This window comes from Spermophilus citellus (genome assembly GCF_964194105.1).
Source record: "Spermophilus citellus genome assembly, chromosome: 5".
Taxonomy (NCBI): domain Eukaryota; kingdom Metazoa; phylum Chordata; class Mammalia; order Rodentia; family Sciuridae; genus Spermophilus; species Spermophilus citellus.
Genome location: NC_138186.1, coordinates 4,787,556 through 4,806,040, shown reverse-complemented (window position 1 = coordinate 4,806,040; position 18,485 = coordinate 4,787,556). Strand labels below are relative to the sequence as shown.

Sequence of the window (18,485 nt, the reverse complement as noted above, 5' to 3'; positions counted from 1 at the left end):
CCGGACATCTGGGTTGATTCCATAACGTGGCTCTTGTGGATTTTGCTGCTATAAACACTGACGTGCCTGTATCGCTGTAGTATGCTGATTTTAGTTCTTTTAGATAAATGCCAAGGGGAGGGATAGCTGGGTCGTGGGGTGGTTCCACCCCCTAGTTTTGTGAGGAAGAGAGATAAGATGTTAAGTATACACACATGGGTAAGGGCACTTGGCATCAGGAACTCTGGATTGGGATCCAGCCTCTTCCATTGTGGCTTGAGTGTAGGGAAATTTTTATAACTCCTTCTCTTTTCATCATTTGTCAGATGCTGAGACATTTTGGTTCTCTGGTGGTTTTTCTAGATGAGGTAGCTGCATGTCACAATCTGTAATCTGTTCAGTTTGCTTCCTGGGTGAACTTGCTTCTGCACCTGGTAGAAGAAGCTCGTAGAGCTGTGGTCTGAATGAACATTCATACCATTCTCCTGTAAAATATCAAGAGCAAGCTACAAACCAACAATCTTCATTTTCTGATCTCCATCCACTGGAATTGTCCCAAGATCCAAAAATTGCTAATGGTAGAGCTAAAAAACAATAAAAGCAAAATCCATATTGATAGCCTTCTTGCTCAATTTTCTCCAGTTCTGGTGGTGAGTTGGGAAATATTAACCTAACTTTGACCTGGAAAGCTAAACAAGGAGAGTGCTTCTGTTGTTGTTGTTTTAAAACTCCTTTCTGGGAATTCTGTATTACCAGTGTCGGTCTGGGTCGATTGTGGGAGCTGGGAATTTCTTTTTCCATGATTCTGACTTCTCACAATGACACACTGGGAAATAAATTTGGAAATCTGGAAAGGAAACAGTGGCTATTTCCTCTAACCTGAGGAGCTTGGGACTTTTGCAGAAGCCCTTCTCCAAGTGTCTGCTCTGCTTGCTGTACCTGGAACTTAGAGAAAGAAGCTCCGTCTTCCATCAGCTTTATTTTCTGGTAGCAGGAGTAACTCTTCACTAATGGCGCTGCCTGACCTATTTCCTTTCCTTGACATGCTCTTCACTGAAGGGTGAGTGGCTTATCTCATTGCCCTTGCAGCTGGTTTGTGTCCAGCAGTGCTGGGAAGTCAGTCTGTCTTGTGTGCCCCTCAGTGTCCCCATGTCCCCATGGCTGCCCTGCCTGTCACTCCAGGACACCAGCCAGTGCCCTCAGGTCCATGAGGCCTTGCTCCTGCTCAGCCCTGAGCAACGACTTTGTACTATAAGGATGCTGGATGAAGTCTGGAAAAAAGTTACTAACATCCAACCAAATAAATGAGGAACAAGTAGGGCTGAGTAAAAAATGGTAGGCATGGTATAAAAATTCATTCCAGTGCCATAATAAAAAACTTGTCAGAAGTCAAGTTTGGAAGTCTAGTCTTGGTTTTGCTGCTCAGTAGGATTATGTTTAGGGTCAGTTTCTGGGTGTCTATGGACTTCACATCCTTATTTATGGAATAAGATGTGGCCTTGCTTGTCATGAAGGCTTCTCTCAGCATTGCCATTCTGTGTCCTTAAGTCCAATACATCTGTCAATAGTTTAGTTATTTTATTATGGATTATCCTATTTGTATCTTTTATTGCCCCCAAAATATCACACGTTATTCAGGCCAATTATTTCCCTTAACATGGTCCACACACAAAGTGCACAGTCTGCCCCACCCAGCGGAGGAGACTGGTCAAGCCAGAGTCCTGGAAAGCCCTGGAAGAAAATGAGGCAAAAGGCTCAGCATCCTATCTTTTACTAGGTATTCGGAAAGGAGACTCTGTAGAATTAAAAAAAAAAAAAAAACACACGTAAGATGAGTTCAAGACTAGATGTTGATTTTGGAATTGCTTCTTTTGGAAACTTCAAAAATGGAAGCAGAATGTATTTAGGTATTCTCTAAAGACAGGAGAATTTTAATTACCCTTCTAACGTCTGTCTCTCAAAGTTAGCAAGTTCGTGGATCTCTTGATGGTTTGTGGATGCTTTTCAGAAGAAGTGTAGCTGCTTATGAAGTCCAACAACATTTTGTTGGAAGGTAGAAGTCTAACTTTATTATATGAAGGCCTGTTCCTCAGAGGACGAGCAGCAAGCCAGACTGTCCTTATTCTTGTTTTAAAGTACACTTACTTGTGGACTTGTCATGGACTCCTCATCATGGACCACATGTGGAGCCATTGAAGGTGTGAACTTTGTGTTGGTGTGAAACAACTGAATAAAAGCTGTTTATAACGTTGCATGCCTTGTAACATAAATACCCAGAATCAGTCATTGTTATATTAGTTTATATGTAACATCGTATGCAAGCTTTCCTTTTTACAGTTTGTCTGACCTAGATTCTTAGCCAGGCATCCATATTTCCTGACGGTGTTTTGTGTTGTCCTTTTACTCCAAATTGGAGTAAATCAGATTTTTTACATTTGGCACTTGTCCAGGAATAACAGTAAAGCTACACTGTATCATAACCAGGGCTCTTCCCCCAGCTTTTTTTTGGGGACTGAGGATTGAACCCGGAGGTGAGCTACACCCCTAGCCCTCTTTATTTTTTTATTTTGAGACAGGGTCTTGCTAAAAAATTCCCCAGGCTGACTTTGAACTTGAGCTCCTCCAGCCTCAGACTTCTGGGTTGCTGGGATCACAGGCCTGTGCCAACAGTTTAGTAATCCAAGTACATTTTAAAGCTGTTTCTACTTTCCACCTCTGTAGAGATGACTCTTTTAAACGAGTGCTTTGTGTTGGGGGACAAGGCCTGGTTTCGGTGCGTATTGTATCTCACCTTACCCTCATTACTTTCTCTGGGCTGAAACAGTTCAATTCTCTAGAGTACCTCTGCACCTCTCTAGAAGCAGAGCCACCCACAAAGACGTGTGTCCGTGACTGCAGCAGGTTACCCGTGAATGTGAATATGGTTTTTGTTCACTGTATCTAAGAGGATAAGGAGTACTATGCATTTTTTAAGACTCAAATCGTCAGTGTCAGTCCAATCATATTTTTCTTCTTGTTGTGCATTGAGTGGACTGCATAAAAGCTGACCTTGGATCTTCATGATATAGGAAAGTGAAATTTTTTGAGGAGAAGTGACTGAGTACAGTGAAAATCAGCATCAATGTGATATCACCTCAGAATTTGGGGAGGTTGGAGTGACTCGTTGGCAAAGCTCAGATGAATGCTGTATCTGCACCTGGAAGTCAGATTAGCACCCAGCCAGGAAGCCTAGGGAGAGGGAAGAGGGTGTCAGATGTGCTTCTGAGTTTGACGTCTGTAACTGCTTCCCTTTGACAAGCAGATTCAATGGCTCCGTGCACCTACAGCCCAAAACGCAGCGCCTCTGGGTCTCCCTGGTGGGGCCCACTCTGCTCTCTGCCGGTGGTGTCTGCAGCTCTCCTCCTGAGGTTCTGAAAGTTGGAAACTCAGGGTTCCAGTTCCTCCTTCATAGGCAGCACCAGCTTCATCAGATCACATGACCTCTCTGACCCTTCATCTCCTAAAGGGTAAAAAAATGCAAAAAAACTATTGACTTTTTATTCACCTGTGATACTGTGTGAGTTTTCTCTAGGGACTTGCATGGAGAGCTACTCTGTGGACACTCTGTAGGGCTCATTTGGAGGTGCAGTATGTGATCATGGGCTATTGAGAGTTGAAATAATTGTAACCTTTCCTTGTGTCCTTGTGAGGTGCTGAATTCTTCTCTTCCTGTCGTCTAATAGTCTAATATCAAAACCTTTCGGCCACAAGCAAAGATAATTTGAATAATAGATTTGGGGTAAAAGGGCTCCATATAAATCCTTTTGAAATTTTGTCCATCCTTTAATTTTTTTATGTTGCTTAGTTATGGAGAGGGGAGAGAACATAAAATCTGATTTTTATTAGATGACTTATGTATGCTCAATATTTTACTCTAGGAGGATATAAAATTCCCTGTTCTCAGATGCCGCATACCAGCTGTCTCCAGAGTGAAAAGTGAACAGCATCTTACACCTCTACTTGCCTTTGAGCGCCAGGACCCAGCCTAGGGAAGAGAGCAGCATCCGTCTCTTCAGAGCTGACCGGACACGGGCACTGCCTTCCACCGTCTGTCTCCTAGGTACAGTTTTGTGGTCAACACCTGCTCTTCCTTGGCCTCCTCCTCCTAATGCAGCGGGTTTTCTTGGTTTAAAAATGAAACAGAGAACTTTTCCATCAACCGTGTTTGAATTATCTTTCCCCCCAAAACCAAAAATAATTCTGCTTTCTTTGATTATTATTATTATTTTTTTCTTTCAAAAGGGAGAGGAAGCTGGGCTGGGGATGTGGCTCGCTGGTAGTGGGGTTGCCTAGCAGGCCCAGGGCCCTGGCTTCAGTCCCCAGCACTGGAGGGGGAAACGGGGTGGGGAAAGGAGTTTAAAGATACCATGGAGTATCTGTGTACTGGGCTCTCCCTTACATATTCCTTCATCTACCTTTTACCCAAGGCATTAGTGATGGTGAAGATGCTTGTGACAATAACTGTTCTGACTGGACAGAGTATCAGGTAACCTGGCCCAAAACATGCTAATAAGCATCCATAGTTGCCGCAGTCTGGCTGGGCACAAATCACGAGCCACTCAAGCAGGAACAAAGTTTATTTCCCAACTCGAACTAACGCCAGATACGCAGCCTTCTCCCGGGACACACCACACACCGGAAAATCCCTCCTCTGGCACTTCCTAACTAATGGGAACTCTCCAGGAATCCCGAGAACTCCAAAGTAGCAGGCTGAGGTGGACAGCAGGGGTCTAATATACAATTGAATACACAGCTTAACATAACCATCATCATCTCAATGGCTGCTGCAACCACTCCTTTCTGGCAAAAATGCCATGCGTCATTTCCACTCAGCTATGGCTCTCAGCACATAGCAGGCTCCTTAATTATTATCATGCATGTGGCTCAAAAAGTGTTTTGTGTGTGTGCCAGCATGCGGGTCACAGTGAAACCTGTGGGGTTTGGTGAAGGCAGTTGTGATTTCTCACCCTTCAATGATTTCATGTCCTATAGGAACACATTCAGGAACCGACTTAGAGATGGTTCAGTGTGATGTTTTAGTTTTCTGATGTTGCAGAAGCGATGTTCATTCAATAGAAAGTACAGCTCAAGATACTGAATTTCGATCTGGTCCTGGGTTGGCAGTATGCAGTGTGATACCCTGGTGACGCTGCGCGGTGGCAGCGAGCTCTGCTCCAGGTCATCCTGAGGAGACGGCCTGGCAGCTCATGGATTGGGGTGTGGCAGAGCTGTGGTGTTCTGTAGGTGAGGTATTCTGAATGTTTTCCACTTTGGATACTTTTATTTTACAGTGGATTTACTGGGAGGTTACCTCATCGTCAGCCAATGAGCATCTGTATTCTGGGATCCAGTTCTTACATTGCTTTCTGTGCGCAACACAGCTGTGACATCATGGCAGAGATGTGCCCCTGAGGAGCATTTTCTCATCTTTAGGAATGTTTTTTTGAAAATAACTGAAAAGTCAAGGCCATATGAAGATGGTTCCACAGCAAAACCCTGGACATTATGGGATGCCTAGGTCCCGCACACCTCTGTGTTCCTCACAGAGCACCAGCTGCTCTCCCCTTGATCCCGCGTGACACGACTGTGCAGTAGATGCCATTACTTTGCTGCAGTATGGGAGGACTCGTCAGTTGTCAGCGTCCCAGGGTGAGCGTGGTCGGGTGCAGACCGCCTGGCTCCTCAGCATTCTGCAGCCCGATGAGCTCATGGTTGTGGCTCCCTGAGAACTTTGACTTTGGCCTCAGTTGACTTAGGAAATATTTCTGTGTGTGTGTATTTATTTCCCAGCTTATATTTTTTATTAATTATAAGTAGTGGACATTTTTTTAGGACAGTGGTTGTAAATATATAACTCAAGGCAGAGGGAGAGGCTGGGGGAGGATTTTAGTCATTTGGAACCAATAGGAGAAGCTCTTTGGGCAGCCTTCCAGGAACCCAGAATTTCAGCTGGGCCCAGTGAGTGCTGAGAATGTGGGAGATTTTGTGTCTCTGTACACAGGGGGCCCATGTCATCTTGGTCTTCGGCCTGAACCACACTCATGGTGAGAAGCAAATCTTGGGAGAGATGAACAGAACTTTACGTACAGAGGACTGGAGTTTCAGGGCTGTGACTTGAAAAGTCCACTCCTCATGATAATTTACAGGAGGCTGCTTACCTTTTCTGTTTGGGGCTTTATTTTCCTTTAGAATTGAAAATATTCTGTCTTTACAGTCCTTTTAAGTGGATGGTAGAAGGTAGGAAATATGCAAATGAGACTCTTCAGTCTAGCCTTCTTGGCATCCTTGGGTAGTTTTGATGCTCCTGTGCCCATTCACTGGTTCAGCAGGTGTACTGGGCACCTGTTCTATTCCAGACCCTCCCTCATCCTTGGGGATAAGAGTCTGAATCTGTCCTCAAGGCATTTGGCTTTGGTGGCAGGAATTCCTGTTCCCAGTAAGTCCCCAGACAGTGTAAAGAGGGCTCTATTAGCAGAAGGAATGTTCTACAGACACACAGAGGAGGAGGCAGTAATTACGGTGAATATGAGCGGATATGTGAGCTAAATCTTTCAAAGGATGCGTAGTAGGGCAGAAAGATGGGGGCAAGGAGGGAAGGCCCAGGAGGTGGCGAGCCAGGGTAGGAAAAGGGCTGGAATCCTCGCCATTATTATCTCACAGTCAGGAAAACGGAACACTGGGAGCTTGACGGACTCCAAAAGAGATGCCTCTGTGCCCAGATCCCTCTACCCATCGCTGGGCCACTCTGATTATGGGTCAAATTGGGAGGTGATCCTGCCCCCTGCTTCCTGCTCCCTCTCTCTGGCTCTTTCTGGTTGGCCTGGGGGACATCTTCCCTAGCAGCCTGGCATGCTGCAGAGGGAGAAGGAGAACGAAGCCACCTGCCTCAGGGAGGGTCAGGTTTTCTGCCGTGCGTCTCCAGGGTCTTCTCGGGGTTTCTGTTTTTCTGTGACTGCATTAGAATCTGGTTCTTTGGTCACTACCCAAGAGCCTACGTCACTGCTTCTCTCTGCTTTATTTTTTTTTTTAAAGAGAGAGTGAGAGAGGAGAGAGAGAGAGAGAGAGAGAGAGAGAGAGAGAGAGAGAGAGAGAGAGAATTTTTTAATATTTATTTTTTAGTTCTCAGTGGACACAACATCTTTGTTGGTATGTGGTGCTGAGGATCGAACCCAGGCCGCACATGCCAGGCGAGCGCGCTACCGCTTGAGCCACATCCCCAGCCCCTTCTCTCTGCTTTATTGAGACTTGACCTTGATTAAACATGACTCTACAGTGTGGGGACTTCCTCAGTTGAGCACCTGAAATTTGCTAATTTGGGGTTTTTACGGGGACAGCAAAATGCTCACGTTTTAATAATGTAGGATTCCTGGGGACAACATGAAGCTGCTGACGTGATGCTAAGTGGTTTGTGCTTATACGAAACTTTGCAGATGGCTAAGATAAGTGTGAAGGGTGTTTTATATGGTCTGACTTACTGTTTCTGCAGTGGAAGAAAATCCGGCAGACTTTGTCTAGGATCATGAGGAAGATAAGTGATTTTCCTGTGGTAAGTCACTAATACCACAAATGACACGGACTGTTCTTGATAAATACCAGCAAGTGAAGTTTATTTACATTCTCCAAGAAGATGCATGGGAACGTAGCGCCTACCATGTTCATTTAGGAAAAAAAAAATTTTTAAATGAAGAAAATTTTCCTGACGCTAGTTATTACAGTTAAGCAACTGAATTGTGAACCCTAACTTTTCTTAGTAAACTGGGCAGCTAACGCAGCAAGAAGCCATAAATAAATCACTAAGGACCCAGTTAGGCCCACCGTTCATGGAGATCTGATTTGAGGAGATGGGGGAAGATTTGGAGATACTAAGATCAACTTCACGTTCAATCCAGGGATAGAGAAAGCGCATAGTTCTTGGCGTGTGAAAGGAGCCTGTCTTTTGTTATGAGATTCATTCTGTGATTCGAATCTTTATAATTTTTCAATCAACCTAATAACCAAGGAGCGCAGCACAGTGCATGAATGTAGCTTCGTGAGTCCCAAGGGCCTGAGGGACCTGGTACTGTACAAAAGCAGGTGCGGGCTGCGGGTGTGGCTTGGGGAGTCTGCTGTCTCCCCTTGTTCTGTTTGGTCTCTCCAGGCTCCCTGCCTTCCCTAACCCCTTGGATCCAAGGAGGGCACCTTCAGGACAGGCACCTTCAGGAGTTGTGTTGTGTTCAGGATGAGAGTCTGGCCAACCCGACTCTCTGGGGGGTATTCTGCCAGGACCTGCACGCTCTCCTGGTGCCCTGTGTGCAGCGTTGCTGACCCCTCCTCCTGCCCTCTGGGTTTGATGGGGCAGGACTTTGGTTTTTAATACGGTCCAATGGGTAGAAGTCTCTTGGCTGGTAGGAGTTCTCATGATTGACCTGGTTATAAAACAGATGATCCCATCCCTCTGCCCCTAACATTTCTCCCTCCTCACAGCAGACATGAATCACCTGCTGTCACCTCCAGCATGCTGGTGAGAAATTCTGCCAGCGGCGGTTACAGCAGCAGCTTTGGGGTAGATCTGGGAAGTGGGCAGAGTTGTGGCAACACTGGGCCCTCGTTTTCCTTTTAAATCACCCAGGGACAGTTTCATACACGAAGTTGCCCAATTCATCGTCTGTTTTCTACCCACATAAAAGGGAACATTTAGCTGAAAAACAGCGGGTTCACACTCTCTTTGGGTATTTTCTCCTCCTCTGAGGGCATACCCCGCCAGTCTCCAGTCTATCCTCCGTGCTCCCAGGCCACAGTCCCTGAATGAACCCTTTGCCATCCTGTGCCTGTTCTGTCCAGGGGAAATCTGCCTGGGGACAACAGCTGGAGGACGGTCTGCAGCCTGGGTAGACTTCGGAAGCTGCTCCCCTCCCGACAGGGCAGGACACGCGCTCTCCTGGGGCTGGAGGTCCCAGGTCTACCCTGTCCCAGCCTGCACGCGCTCCTGGTTGCCTTCCCAGGAGCTGCAAGTGGGACTGCCAGGAGGACTCTAGGAAAGCCGGGAGCTGGCACGGCAGCCCTTCCCACAGGGGCCACACAGGGAGCCCAGAGGAAGCCAGGAGGGTGGGCCGGGGGAGGGCCAGCCAGGTGGGAACCACAGGGCAGCAGGCGGGGCGTCCTGGGCAAGATGAGGACACGACCTGAGCTCACACTGAGTTACCTCAGAGCCCTGTAAATGTCGGTGACTCCCGAGCTCCTGGGTGAGGACAGTGAGCACATCAAAGAACTGCTAATTCATCTCCAGGCGTGCTGGGGAGAAAGGGATGGGCTCTTCCTTCAGGAAAGGGTTAAGTCCCAACTCCCTCCCCTCCACCCCTCAGGTGAGTCTCTTTTATTTCAAGCCAATTTAATTTTTACAGAGTCATTTTACCTGCAGTCAGTTGACTTTACATAGAGTCTCGGGTTTCAGGGTGGGGTGGGGAGGGTGTGCTTTTGTGTATGTGGTGAAGGGGGTTTTCTTCTTTATAAACATAAAGTTTATGTTGGAGTCTTTGGGTCCACATGTTTGAAAGCATCCTTCTGGGTGAATTAAATCACACTCTGGACATTTGAGCAATTAAATCACTGGTTGGAGCCTGGGCAGAGTTTGGCGCCACAGAAGGATTCAGAGGACTCCCACTGTGGTTCTGTGTTAGTGCTCAACTTCTGCTCCTGGGCCCCTTTTCATTGATTCAAATGCTATTACTCTCTGGAGAGAAGGTATTTTAATGATAGCAAGATGTCAATTCGAATCCTCTTCTGCTTGACAATAAAAACCATATAGGACATTGAAATGTGGGGGGCGGATTTCTGACTAAGTCTCTGGAGCATTTCTCAACCTCCGCACGGCTGATATTTTTGGGGTGGATAATTCCTGCTGGGGACGGGTACTGTCCTGTGCTTGGTAGAATGTGGGGCAGCACCCTTGGCCTCTGCCCCTAGATGCCCATCTCCAGCTGTGACAACCAACAGTAGCATCCTGGAGAACCCCATGGCCCCCAGCTGGGGACCACTGCTGGGGGGAGGGATTTCACTAAGGAGAAGTAAACAGTGAGAGCTGCTGTTTTTGTTACAGTTCATTATCTATGCATTTCCAAAGGAGGTGAATCTCAAGGAGAAGGACCCGCCTGTGGAACTGCCGTTTTGCTACCAATTTTCTACTCACTTATTGACTGGAATTTGGTTTTGATTAAGGGGATGATTGCAACTCAGTCCTTGATGCTGCTGATATCGCCTCAAGAGCTCCCAGGTGTGTCTATAACAGGCAGAACTTTCTGGGAAGGGGACTCGGATCACAGGGTGCTTTCCCAGTGCTGGTCCGGGGAAGTGTCTGGGGAACAAGATTCAAATGAGACTCACGTTAAGCCTTTAATAATCAAGTGCATGAGTTGAGAGGAAAGCACACTGTGATTCAGCATCTGTATGAATGGCAGGTCAGATGCACGACTTAAGCGCAGGTCTCACTGAATTCACAGTGGGTGCTCCAGTGTGAAGGTGAGGTGTCTAGGTGTCACATGTTCCTGTGGGAGACTGCTGCACCCCCCCGCCCTCCCGTCCCCACCAGTCTACGTGCACCGCTGTAGTGGAATGCGAGCTGCCAGACACGCAGAGTCATGTCACCACTGTGACTTCACGTTAATGTCCCCTTGTCTCTGTCTCACGGTTCCCTTTTGCTCTCTGTTCTCCTCACACGGGCATGTGTGCGTGCCAGGCACCTCCTGGCTTTCTCTCCCTCGGCCGGCTTCCCTCCCTCCTGCCCTTGCCTTCTCCCCTTCTCCTCTGGCTGTGGGCCCTGTCAGGTGGCCTGGCTGGCATCATCTTACCTGTGTTGAACTGGACTACCCAGGGGTCTCCATTTGTTATGCCTCGGGCTCTCTCTTTAATACTGTCTCTCTGAGGGATAGTTAATGATCTTTGCAGCAAATGAAGGTGAACTGTAGCCACATTATTGTTATAGTGCAGCAGCTCCGTGAACAGATTGGGCTGAGCTCTGAACAGCTGGGGCTGGCAGAGTGAGTCTTGACTCCTCTCGGAAAAGTTCCCAGAACTGCCAAATCATCAGACTTGAAGGGGACAGAGAAAGGTGATGGGGACAGAGGTTCCTGCAGGTGCCCTGGCTTTTGGGATCTGCATTTTGGAAATGTTTGTTAGTTCGTGGATCTGGCCCAGCTTGGACTGATGGAGCTGAGGAGCCGCTGTCACTGCTGTGGCCTTGACGGCTTAGCGGCTGCGAGCATGTTTACTTGCAGGTGCCAAGCGCGTGATCCCAAAGATGCTTTGGTTTTTCAAACGTGTGGCTCTCATGGATGCACTGAAACGGTTATTTTAAGGAGAATGTTTATTTGCAAAGTTATATAACTCTAATATAGGTTTGATAATGGTCCCCGTGGCATCCAGGTGGATCGCTACACACATCCAGCGTTATAATTGTTAGTCACCGTGTGTCACAGGTGAATCGATACCAACCCTTTATTGTCCCATCGACCGTGTTATAAAATTTGACAAGCATTTCCATTGCTCGGGACAATGGGGAGGACTCCGAAGCGCACCTTCCATATTTCTGGTTTTGACTCACAATGTAAACTCTATGGTGCTTTCAGGGAATTATCCAGCAGAAACCGACATCTTCAGGGTGGCGCGAGCTGAACTGAGAAAAATCTTATCCTTTAGTCCATTTAAATAGACTCCTGGTTTTCTTTTGACTGAAAGTGTAATTTTGGACCTAAGCTCCTGGCGTTTCTTTTCCCTCTTGCCCACCCTCCACTCTTCCAGCTCCACAGTGACCCTGTCACCTGAAGATGTTCAGAGTCCTAAAAGGAGGCAGAATTGAGAGCACCACACAAACACATTTTCTTAAAGTCAGGAGTTAGGGTTAGTTTTTGTCAGGCTCCCATGGTGGCATTGGGGGTGTATTAGCTCTGTGCTCACGGATCTCTTCAAATTTCCAAACATTTTTTCTCTATTATTGCATTCATTTGGCACCTTCTCTCTCTCTAATGAGCTTTAACATCTCTCAGAAGTTTCCAGCACACAGTGGGTGCCACACCAGGTGCGGGTAGGAGCTTCCTGGTTATTATGTACATGGTTAATAAATGCAGGGGTTTCCGCCTATTTTTCTACTTCCTGCAAAGACAGGTTTCCTTTAGATGTGGATATTTCGCTGAAGTTTGTGCTCTTGTTGCAGAATGGTAGCAGATAGCAGTGCAGTGTTGTCTCCCATCCTGACAGTGACTGGGAAACTCTGGTGTTCCAATGAAATGCTTTTTGGAAAAAAGCAAGAAAATTTTGAAGGACGAAATATCAACATGAGGTCCCAGAATGGAAAATTGGGAGGAGAAAACGTTGTTTTTAGACCCCTACATTTTCAGGTTTTAGGAACAGAAGTGCAGGCCTACCTGGGGAGCCTAAACTGGGGTCCACTCCCAGACCTGGCTCCTGGACTCGCTCAGGTGTCTTTCCATTCACGGTGCCATCTGGCCCTGCTGGCCAGCCCAAGGACGCGAGTAGTGAGGGGGAGAATATCGGGGGAAAGAGCGGAGACGGAGAAAGAAGACCTGCTATGCTTTATACACCTTTTGTCCACATCACCAAAGTACTGTGGGCCATGTCGAAATCTAAGGGAATACCCAGGGTGACCCTTGAGGCCGGCAGAACTGTAACTGGGTAGAAGTGGCGATTTCACCTGGGGTTGAACATGGTCACTGCAGTTTGGGTGGATTTTCTCAAAAAAGTTCCTGAGAAGGTACATGGAGGAGTTCACAAGACCAGTGCTCATGGCGCTCCAGTTGGTGAAGTTTCTGCCAGTTGTGTACTTTGCAAGTTCACTTTTCTGGAAGATAAATATTTTCTGCTTGATAGTCCCTTCATTAGTTTTTCCTTTTTTTTTAAATTCTAAAATTGTGGTTACTGCCCCAAAAACTCACAGTAGAGGAGCAAGAAAGAGTGATAGTAGGGCCCGGTGTGGGGCCTGGAGGCCAGAGGGGGCTGTGCAGATCACTAGCCTGGAGCCTACATGGCTGATGGGGTTTCCTAGGGGCTTCCTGGGGGTGTCCCAAAGACCTGACAGAGGGGATCTGCCCTTGCTGATGTCAGAAGGTGCAAAGCCACACCGGGGCTGTGCTAAAACAGGCCAGAGCCCTCCTAGACTTTACAGAGAGCGGTGGCCTATGCTGAAGCAGCCCCCTGTCCGTCCTCCCACCCCAGGTCAGAATGATTTTATGATCATCATTATAATTTGGACAAGGAGCAAATTTGCTTAGTCAAGAAAAATGAAAAGCCTCTATGAAAACGGAGGCCTGAAGGTGGTGAGATCAGTGGCCCAGGGTGCAGCGGCGCCGTGTGTGTGTGTGTGTGTGTGTGTGTGTGTGTGTGTGTGTGTCTCCCTCCCTCCCTCTCTCTCACGGGTTATTTCAAAGCAAAAGAGACAGCTGCTTCCTTTGCTTGCTGGTTTCCTGGTTGCTAAAGCTTCTTGTTTTGTTTTATTTTAAGGCCCCTCTCCGTCCGGTGGAGGGTGCGCAGAGCCTGCTGGCAGCCGTGCGCCCTCGGAGACTCGCGCTCTTGACACCAGTGGAAGCGCGGGGCACCGCAAACCGCTCTGAGCACAGCCCACTTCCCTGGGCCCCCCGCGAGCGTGGAGCAGTCACCCAGCACTCCAACACCACCCAGGAAACCCGCAGCCCAGGCACACCGTTGGAGCAGGTGTGCAAGCGACTTCTCCCAAGCACACGTGACCCAGGCGGACCTGCGCATCTCACCCACAGGCGGCAGTTATGTTCCCGGTGCCCACGGGTGCAGGGCCCCTCAGAGCCCGCTGTGCCTGGGGACAGAGCCAGGAGCTCATGTGCTCCCAGCAGCCCTACCTTCCCTTTCCTCCCTCACCGCTAAGTGGCTTGGAGAAGATCTGGAAGAACCAGTGTCTTTTTCCTTTCTGTTGTCCTTTGCCGTGAGAACGTCTCTTGGATCACTCCTTTAATATAGTAAACATAAAGACGCCAACATGAACTGCTTTACCAAGACCCAGGGGAGAAAGGAGAGGTCTAAAAGCTGTGCATACATGTCAAATGTAAGTGCACATGGACATGTGTATACAGGCATGCACGTATGCATAGGTATAGGCTGGTGTGCACAGCTGTATGGGCTCACGGATATGCATGTGCAGCACAAGTTGCACACCAATTTAAAGCAAAACTCAAGTGAGCCCTGATGTAAAGAGAGAGTATGAACGTTTAAGACAGTTTCAAGACTCAGGTGATAAGGTGAAGGTGCTCCTCAGAAAAACAAGGAAAGGTGAACCATGCACAGGTGTATCTATTTAAAAACAGAATCCGTTGGATATAATGGAACTTTAGGAAATTTCCATGTAAGTTTTGAGTTATCTTAATTAAAAAAAAAGATGAAAACTGTTAGCTAGGATTTCAGACCTCTCCCCTTGTACCTTTTATAAAATTCTTAGTCCCTCAAAGTACTAGCACCTGCTCTTGGGTACATAACTTTGAGCTGAGGCTTCAAAATGTTATGTTTATTACTTAAATATAGGTAGGTAGGTTACTTCTTGGAAAAATGTAAAGACTCACTTTTTAACTATTAAACTAAGTGGAAGAGTGATTACAGAATCCAATATTACTATGTGTCTAAGAGAAAACATACTATTTGGGAGAAATATTTTACATGCTACCTGGGACTTATTTCACAGTGTGCAAAATCAAAAGCAACAAAATGTGCTTTCCCTGAGTAACAGCAACTCAGCTTCAGGGCAGATGTTTCCCAAGACTGTGGTCAAACATGTAAAGATCTGAATTGTAAGAATATCACAAAGTTCCCCATTTCTGACATACTTTGTTTAAATGTGTGAACAACATTAGGGCAGTCAGATACATTTTAGAAGTAATATACAATATAAAACACCCTGGTGTGCTGAGGCATGAAACAGTGAGGTAGATTTTCTGTGATCTTGTTTTTAAAAGAACCCAACACGATGTGTGGCTCACATTCATGTATGTACACACAGCCAGTGTTGTTCTTGCTGAGTGGTTTGTCTTTATCTTGCCTGTTTGTTCTTAATAATTTCCTAATATTAATATGTATAACTGCATATTAAATATTGAAGAATGCCATAAGAGTATATTCATAAGCATTTAGAAATATTTGTGAATACCAGGAAGAGAAGGAGCTTAAGAGCTTGCCTCTGTTGCCTTTCTTTCTTTCTTTCTTTCGAGGTAACTGCTTATCAGATGTCAAAGATGATTGATTGATTGAGCATATATTTTTGTGCCACTGTGTTCTAGGTACTGTTCAGTGCTGCTATGTGTTTTGGGGGGCGTGGCTGGGGGGGTGTACCAGGGATTGACCTCAGGGGCACTCAACCACTGAGCCACATCCCAGCCCTTTTTTGTATTTTATTTAGAGACAGGGTCTCACTGAGTTGCTTAGTGTCTTGCTTTTTGCTGAGGCTGGCTTTGAACTCGGGATCCTCCTGCCTCAGCTGAGCCGCTGGGATTACAGGCATGGGCACCACCACACCAGGCTGCTGTGTGCTCTTCATGTAGCATCTTCCCGAATGAATTCAGCATCCAGGTAACTGGATAGCAAAGTTAATAGCACCAGGGAGGGAAACACCATGATAGCAGCAGGTAAAAAGGAGCATCCAGCTCTAGTTTGCTTCGTAGTCATACATGTGTGTCTTATCTGCTCTATGCGTTCCCACACGGTGGAACCTTCTCTATCATGTTGACAGCTTCATTTGTCTGGAAAGCCAGAAGAAAATATGGAAGTCGTGGGGAAGACTTGACACTCTGAATGAAAACTTTGAAGAACACTTAAGAGCTTATCCGTGAGGCCTTTGAAAACCCCGACCCCTCCCTGTCTTGTGGGCTTTCAGCTTTGAAACCCACTCTCAGGTGAACGTTCAGCAGGTGCTCTCCAGAGAGAGCGGGCAGGATCTGAAGGTGGGAGCTTAGTGTGGCGAGGTCGGTGTCCACCCAACTGAACGTGGGGTCTGCAGAGGGTGTTAATAAGAGGCTTGGACTCGGGAGGCAGCAGGACTCGGGCTGACAAGGACGTGGTCACCTGATAACTCTAAATGAGTCTCTGAGCTCCAGAATTGCACCCAGATGCCCTTCTTCTGTCCAGCCCCTCTGTCCCAGATTGATCTTGGAAGTGAGCCCTCCAAGTGACCTCTCAGCACTCCAGCCTCTCTCACTGGTATGAGATTAGAAGTTTTAAAATTCCAGCCACAGCACCCAGGGCTACAAAATGAAGAGATTTTTTTTTCATGAGTTCGGTTATAAAAATAGTAACAATTCTTGAAAGGAGACGTTTGTGTTGGGTTAGTGCCAGTTGCAACGTTGTTTTCTCTCTGTGTCTGTGTGTCTCTGTGTGTGTGTGTGTGTGTGTGTGCGCACTGCACAGGGGTAATTGTGGCTTCTTGAACGTGGTGCGTTTCTTCCCTGGTGGGGAAGGGGAGAGGTCTGACTTTGGGTTTGGTTCTCTTTCCACTGACCAGGGAATTGGCAGTCAGCCCATTTGAACCCCTGCTGCTGGTTTGCTGTGATTTTGTGGGAAAATTGGTCAGATTGGCTTCCCCCCTTTTCTATCTGTCCTTCCCTCCTGTTAAAACAGATAAGGGGGGGCTGGGGATGTGGCTCAAGCGGTAGCGCGCTCGCCTGGCATGCGTGCGGCCCGGGTTCGAACCTCAGCACCACATACCAACAAAGATGTTGTGTCTGCCGAGAACTAAAAAATAAATATTAAAAATTCTCTCTCTCTCTCTCGCTCTCACTCTCTCTCCTCTCTCACTCTCTCTTTAAAAAAAAAAAAAAACAGATAAGGGGCCATTATGTAGTTGCACAGTTTGCTGCACAAAACGGGAGAGAAAGAATCTTTGCTCTTCCTGAGACAAGGTCAGAATGGTAAAATCATTAATTCAAGAAATCAAGTTAAAGGAAAAAAAAAAAAGACTTGTTTGTAGAACAAGAATGGAGAAAAACATGTTTCAGGCTGGCTAATCTAATCACTCCCAGAGAGCAGCCTGTTTTCTTACTTGCTGGATCCCTTCCACTTTACATTCTCACAGGGAACAATATATTAAGTACAGTATTTAGAAATATTTGTTGAATCCTACTGTCTGATTTTGGCAAGTCCCAAGGAAAAAAAGGATATGTCTTGGCCTGCTCAGGCCTTCTGGGGAGGACCTTGGAGTTTTCCCAGAGAGCCTGGCTTCCACTGTGGGAAACGCTGGCTCGGGAGATAACGCTGTGGCCGTCTGGTTTCAGAGGGCACCGGGTTTGCTCTGGGTTTCTGGAGCACCATAGCTGATCTCGAGTCTCCCTGTCTGAAGAAACTCCAAGTGTGGGTTAGCCTTTCCTCCTGTGAATGCCGTCATTTCCTCCTGCAGGACTGCTAACTTTAACCCACTCTTCCTGTCCCCCAGCGAGTGGGCTGAGCTCACCGGCTCCAAAATATCCAGGGTGTGTGTGAGAACAGAGCGTGTGGCCAGTGAGAATGGTCCCAAGCTGGGGCCTTCTGCACTGGGTGTCCATGGCTGAGGCGACTGCTCCTGGGGAGCTCAGAGGCTTGGGTAAACCCTTAAGCGAATTCTCTTTAAATGTGGTCATCCCATGGCATTGACAGAGTCGATCTAGTTTGCGGTGGAAATAAAGATGAAATATTTCGGAAGTCATGTTATGGCCCCCGGACTCAAACGTATGCTAAAATAAAAGTGTTTCATTACTCGGGAGATAAGTGAAATAAGTTCTCTCAGCTTAATGTATCTGGCATAAAACGGTTTTTATGAAATACTCACACAAGGACTTTTCTTGCAGACTGATTCCGCTGGTGGCTTCAATGTGGAGTGATTTTATCTGCCCAGGTATTTTTGCTTTGGGGTTGTAATTTGGAGGAGTTATTTAACCTATAATTCTTCTAGCATGGAGGTAAAAGCATCAACCTCAGAGATTTTTTTTGAATTTAACTTTTTATATTAGAATAGTTTTAAGATTTACAGAAAAGTTGCAGAGATAGGAAGAGTGAGGCCATCGGCCACCCCCCTGATTTCCACTTTTGTCACCATTTTCCTTGCTGGGTCTGCTTGTCAGAATCAAGGGGCAGCACAGCTCTGATGCTCTCTTATTACCACACTCAGCTGTTAATTCTGACTTCCCTAGTTTGTCCCTAATGGCCCCTTTGGTTCCAGGATCTCTTCCCAGGTACCGCATCTCATTTACTAGTTGCATCTCCATAGACATCCCTGATCCATGGGCTTCCTCATCCTATCCCTGGCTTTGGTGCCTTGACAGTTTTGAAGAGTATTTTGTACAATGCTCCTTACTTGGAATTTTTTATATATATATTTTTTAGTTGTTGAAGGACCTTATTTTATTTATTTATATGTGGTGCTGAGAATCGAACCCAGTGCCTCACACATGCCAGGCAAGTGCTCTACCACTGAGCCCCAGCCCCCTCACTTGGAA

General features: G+C 46.8%; 1 protein-coding gene across 13 annotated transcripts in view; it reads left to right on the top strand.

The window, feature by feature from the left end:
* Positions 1–17,991, top strand: part of LOC308649264 (uncharacterized protein) — a 305,971-nt gene extending 287,980 nt beyond the window's left edge. For 10 of the 13 annotated variants that reach the window (XR_014022058.1, XR_014022059.1, XR_014022060.1 and 7 more), the window contains 2 exons: positions 3,897–4,078; positions 13,507–16,637. The gene's annotated coding sequence lies outside the window, so the exon portion shown is untranslated. Of the gene's footprint in view, positions 1–3,896; positions 4,079–13,506; positions 16,655–16,858 lie in introns of those variants that run through there. The other 3 variants (XR_014022062.1, XR_014022064.1, XM_081294907.1) reach the window with 2 other exon arrangements.
* Positions 17,992–18,485: the final 494 nt, after the last annotated feature.